Source organism: Schistocerca nitens, chromosome 8, assembly GCF_023898315.1.
Source record: "Schistocerca nitens isolate TAMUIC-IGC-003100 chromosome 8, iqSchNite1.1, whole genome shotgun sequence".
Lineage (NCBI taxonomy): Eukaryota > Metazoa > Arthropoda > Insecta > Orthoptera > Acrididae > Schistocerca > Schistocerca nitens.
Window position 1 is genome coordinate 138,746,674 of NC_064621.1, and position 6,534 is coordinate 138,753,207.

Below are 6,534 nucleotides of genomic sequence, written 5' to 3' on the forward strand. Positions count from 1 at the left end.
ACTAACCTAAGGACATCACACACATCCATGCCCGAGGCAGGATTCGAACCTGCGACCGTAGCGGTCTCGCGGTTCCAGACTGCAGCGCCTAGAAACGCACGGCCACTTCCGCCGGCGTTTCACAGAGGAAGACTGCACTGTAGTTCCTTCTCTAGATTGTCGCACAGATGACAAAATGGTAAATATCGAAATAGACGACAGAGGGATAGAGGAACAATTAAAATCGCTCAAAAGAGGAAAGGCCGCTGGACCTGATGGGATACCAGTTCGATTTTACACAGAGTACGCGAAGGAACTTGCTCCCCTTCTTGCAGCGGTGTACCGTAGGTCTCTAGAAGAGCGTAGCGTTCCAAAGGATTGGAAAAGGGCACAGGTCATCCCCATTTTCAAGAAGGGACGTCGAACAGATGTGCAGAACTATAGACCAATATCTCTAACGTCAATCAGTTGTAGAATTTTGGAACACGTATTATGTTCGAGTATAATGACTTTTCTGGAAACTAGAAATCTACTCTGTAGGAATCAGCATGGGTTTCGAAAAAGACGATCGTGTGAAACCCAGCTCGCGGTATTCGTCCACGAGACTCAGAGGGCCATTGACACGGGTTCCCAGGTAGATGCCGTGTTTCTTGACTTCCGCAAAGCGTTCGATACAGTTCCCCAGTCGTTTAATGAACAAAGTAAGAGTATATGTGTGGTGTCACCGCCAGACACCACACTTGCAAGGTGGTAGCCTTTAAATCGGCCGCAAACCGTTAGTATACGTCGGACCCGCGTGTCGCCACTATCAGTAATTGCAGACCGAGCGCCGCAACACGGCAGGTCTAGTCTAGAGAGACTCCCTAGCACTCGCCCCAGTTGTACAGCCGACTTTGCTAGCGATGGTTCACTGTTTACAGACGCTCTCATTTGCCGAGACGACAGTTTAGCATAGCCTTCAGCTACGTCATTTGCTACGACCTAGCAAGGTGCCATATTCAGTTACTATGTCTTCTGCACAGATAAAATTGTGACTCATGTACCGTCAAGAGCGACGTTCATCATTAATGGATTAAATTTAAGTATGAAACTAATTACGTCCGCTTTCTGAATTCTCATTCCTTGTCATGTTCCAGACCTCACGTCAGAATAGTTCTTCCCTCTTCACGCCAGCCTGCGTGAGCTAAACGGGTGCATTTCGGCCTCCTCTAGTAACACGGTGTTGGCTCTCCTGCCAACACAATAATATGGACTATCAGACGAATTGTGTGATTGGATTGAAGAGTTCCTAAATAACAGAACGCAGCATGTCATTCTCAATGGAGAGAAGTCTTCTTAAGTAAGAGTGATTTCAGGTGTGCCGTAGGGGAGTGTCGTAGGACCGTTGCTATTCACAATATACATAAATGACCTTGTGGATGACATCGGAAGTTCACTGAGGCTTTTTGCGGATGATGCTGTGGTGTATCGAGAGATTGTAACAATGGAAATTGTACTGAAATGCAGGAGGATCTGCAGCGAATTGACGCATGGTTCAGGGAATGGCAATTGAATCTCAATGTAGACAATTGTAATGTGCTGCGAATACGTAGAAAGAAAGATCCCATATCATTTAGCTACAATATAGCAGGTCAGCAACTGGAAGCAGTTAATTCCATAAATTATCTGGGAGTATGCATTAGGAGTGATTTAAAATGGAATGATCATATAAAATCATATAAAATTGATCGTCGGTAAAGCAGATGCCAGACTGAGATTCATTGGAAGAATCCTAAAGAAATGCAATCCGAAAACAAAGGAAGTAGGTTACAGTACGCTTGTTCGCCCACTGCTTGAATACTGCTCAGCAGTGTGGGATACGTAAAAGATAGGGTTGATAGAAGAGATAGAGAAGATCCAACGGAGAGCAGCGCGCTTCGTTACAGGATCATTTAGTAATCGCGAAAGCGTTACGGAGATAATAGATAAACTCCAGTGGAAGACTCTACAGGAGAGACGCTCAGTAGCTCGGTACGGGCTTTTGTTGTAGTTTTGAGAACATACCTTCACCGAGGAAAGCAGTATATTACTCCCTCCTACGTATATCTCGCGAAGAGACCATGAAAGGTCTCTGTTGGATTCCTTTCATGTTTAATTTCTTAAATCTGTTGTCACTTACGGCATAAATTCCTCTTCTAAATTTACTGTGGCGTTTCTGACTATCTGGGAGGAGACTGAGTAGTGGAACGTGTTACTTTTACACATAAACAAGAACGATCTGTCACACTACTACACTTTAAAACACAGTTTATATGTAATTCATGTCACACAGTCTCATACGGAACCTACATCCGCTTTCTTTTATATACTGTATATAAGATACTGTCATCCCCCTTCCCTTCTGTGTGAGAGGATGAATGAGCAAATGTATTTCTAGTTGCATGCTTGAGGGTAGCAGACAAGCCTGTCTGCTAGAGAACAGTAGGACCAACGTCGGAACAGGTAGCTACGCTTTCTAAAAGCAAAGAGGTTTCTATCCTTAGTATGGTCCTGTCCGTCCGTTGTCATGTTGGTATAGGAAGCTGTCCCTCTGGCCACTTCCGTTTGTATTGGTGAGCCACCCCTCAGGAAGGGACCAGTCAGTCTGTCCGTGGCGAGCGTCTGAAGTGGTGAGATCTCCGGCTAAGCGCGTGTCTGCTAAGTCCGTAGGACAATGGATTTCTTAAGTTCAGCCTAACTGAAAATTTAATCACGTTTATTTCAGGTTTAGCTCTAAAATATGTAATGTTATCTTAAATTGCAGCGCAGTGTATTTCGAGTGTGAAGTTCAGAATATCTTCCAGTAGTTGCTTTGTCACTACTTTATGAGTAAAGTGGAACCACGTGTTGATCAGTAACTCTAACTAGCATCATCAATCTACAATGCGAATGTGCGTGAGATTATAACGTCTTGTCTTGACAATATTCTTCAATATAGCAACTTTTCTTTATGTTCAACCCACGTGGGGTGTACTTTGTGAGACCAGTACCATGTGCTTATACAATTGTTTTGACCCATCAGGTTAATAGTAAGATGATAGTAACCAGTTCGAGGTTTTTCTTTTGTAAACTGCTTTTCGATCTAATTTATTTTAATTATCAAAATTACTGTGGAGTTACACTCTTTGTGTAAACCAAGTTGACCACGTGAAGCATGTGGTGTAATCATCAAAGTAGCCCTCAGCTATTCTTTTCGGGAAGATTTCACAGAGAGTTAGTATGAATTTAGTATACCAGTGTGTGGTAATTACATGACGGACAGGATTGTGCTACGAACGTAACTTCTTTGGGTGAAAATTGAATCGGTTGGTTGTGGTTAATTTCCTCTTGCATATGTTTCAACGTTCTTCGTGTGTTATTTTATGAATGCAGTGTTGTATGCAGTCTCCCAATCTTGGCTCCATATTTGATGTGTTCCGTAAGATTACAATCTCACATTTTCACAATCCTAAATACGGCACCAGCTTAGTTATGAATCGAGTTTAATATGCTGAAATTTCAATGATCAATGTTAAAATAAATTTCCAAATATAAACTGATTTATTTCTTTTTATTTAAATTCTCTTTTTTATATACATATCACCGGTTGTCGTATGACTATTAAAAGATTATAATTAATGTTAGTCTGGTTGGGAATTTGGTAAGCTAGACTGGATACCTGGTGAAACAGTTGCTCAGTAATGCAAGGTTAACTTCCCCAGACAGCTCACAGCTTTTAACCCGCTTTTATTGTCTATCAGTACCGCTTACATAGCAAAATAAAGTAACAACCTTACAACCATGAGGATAAAATCAGTGAGATCAGAGCCCACGCAGAGGCATACCGACAATCCTTGTTTCCACGAACAATACGAGACTGGAATAGAACGGAGAACCGATAGAGGTACTCAAGGTACCCTCCGCCACACACCGTCAGGTGGCTTGCGGAGTATGGATGTAGATGTAGATGTAGAAGTATTCCGACACCTGGCTGAAAATGACTTACAAGTTCGAGGTTTCCTCCATCGATAATGCTGGAATTCAATAAGGTGTTGGCCCACCCTTAGCCTTGATCACAGCTTCCACTCTCACAGGCATATGGTCAGTCCGGTGTAGGAAGGTTTCTTGGGGAATGGCAGCCGATTCTTCACGCAGTGCTGCACTGAGGAGATGTACTGATGTCGGTCGGTGAGGCCTGGCACGAAGTCGGCGTTCCAAAACATCCGCCGGCCGGGGTGGCCGAGTGGTTCTGGACGCTACAGTCTGGAACCGCGCTGCTGCTACGGTCGCAGGTTCGAATCCTGCCTCGGGTATGGATATGTGTGATGTCTTTAGGTTAGTTAGGTTTAAGCAGTTCTAAGTTCTAGGAGACTGATGACCTCAGAAGTTAAGTAACACAGTGCTCAGAGCCATTTGAACCAAAACATCCCAAATGTATTCTATAGGATTCAGGCCAGGACTCTGTGCAGGCCAGTCCATTACAGGCATGTTATTGTCGTGTAACCACTCCGCCACAGGCCGTGCATTATGGACAGGAGCTCGATCGTGTTGAAAGATTCAATCACCATCCATCCCCGAATTACTCTTCAAAAGTAGGAAGCAAGAAGGTGTTTAAAACATCAGTGTAGGCCTATGGCGTGATAGTGCCAAGCAAAACAACAAGGGGTGCCAGACCCCTCCATGAAAAACACGACCACACCAGAACACCACCGCCTCCGAATTTTACTGTTGGCACTACATACGCTGGCTGATGACGTTCACCGGGCAATCGCCGTACCCACACCCTGCCATCGGATCGCCACATTGTGTACCGTGATTCGTCACTCGATACAACGTTTTTCCATTGTTCAATCGTCCAATGTGTACGCTCCTTACACCAAGCGAGGCGTCGTTTGGCGTTCACCGACATGATGTGTGGCGTATGAGCAGCCGTTCGACCATGAAATACGCGTTTTCTCACCTCCAGCCTAACTGTCATAGTACTTGCAGTGGATCCTGATGCAGTTTGGAATTCCTGTGTGATGGTCTGGATAGATGTCTGCCTATTACACATTACGACCCACTTCAACTGTCGGCGGTCTCTGTCAGTCAACAGACGGCGTCAGCCTGTACGCTTTTGTGCTGTACGCGTCCCTTCAGGTTTCAACTTCACTATCACATCGGAAACCGCGGACCTAGGGATGTTTAGGAGTATGGAAATTTCGCGTACAGATGTATGACACAAGTGACACCCAGTCGCCTGACAACGTTCGAAGTCGCGAGAGTTCCACAGAGCGCCCCATTCTGCTCTCTCACGATATCTAATGACTACTGAAGTCGCTGATATGGAGTACCTGACAGTAGGTGGCAGCACAGTGCACCTAATATGAAAAACGTATGTTTTTGGGGGTGTCCGGATACTTTCGATCATGTCAGAGACAGCAAAGAGTTGGAAGACCAGCTGAACGGAATGGACAGTTTGCTGAAAGGGGGACATAAGATGAAGAGCAACAAAATGAAAACAAGGATAATGGAATGCCGTCGAATTAAATCAGGGGATGCTAAGGAAATCCAACTAGAAAACGAGACACTTAAAGTAGGAGATGAGTCTTGTTATTTGGGCAACAAAATAACTGATGATGGTCGAAGTAGAAAGGGTAAAAAATGTAGAATGAGAATGTCATGAAACGTGGACGATAAACAGTTTACGTAAAAAGAGGATAGAAGCTTTCGAAATGTAGTGCCACAGAAGAATGCTGAAGATCAAATGTCTTTTTGTGGCGGCGTTCGTAGCGACAAACAATTCGCTGTAGAAACGGCTTACGAAGTCACCGCCACACTTTTAATAGCGGGCCGACCGGTCCGCTGGAACAGTGAACAGAAAGATGAAAACCCAAACACTCTGATTAAATAAAAGTCGGTACTTATCTTTATTAACGAAGATACAGAAACACAGTAGTGAACTCCGTGTCTACAGAGATCTGTCTAGTTCGCGTCGGAGCGGCTAGGTCAGCGTCGGCTGACGACAAACAACAACTCTGCTGCGATGAACACACAACTGACTAGCAAGTACACAATTCGGTGGCGAGTGTACAACTGAGCGGCGAGTACAGAATTGTCCTAGCGCTCGCGACTCCAGCGCTTAAGAAACCAGAAGCCAGCGGTGGCGCGCGCAGACTTGCGGCGATTTCCTGTCTCGCTGGCGCTGCTTATGCGGACGGCGTCCGGACTTTGATGCTGCCAACCTTTTGGCAGCGGGCTCGGGTGGCATTACTGGCTAGGATATAACATGTCTCGATCAAGTGACTAATGAGGAAGTACAGAATATGTGGTAGCCTTTAAATCGGCCGCGGTCCGGTAGTATACGTCGAACCCTCGTGTCGCCACTATCAGTGATTGCAGACCGAGCGCCGTCACACGGCAGGTCTAGAGAGACTTCCTAACACTCTCCCCAGTTGTACAACCGACTTTGCTAGCGATGGTTCACTGACAAAATACGCTCTCATTTGCCGAGACGATAGTTAGCATAGCCTTCAGCTACGTCATTTGCTACGACCTAGCAAGACGCCATTATCAGTT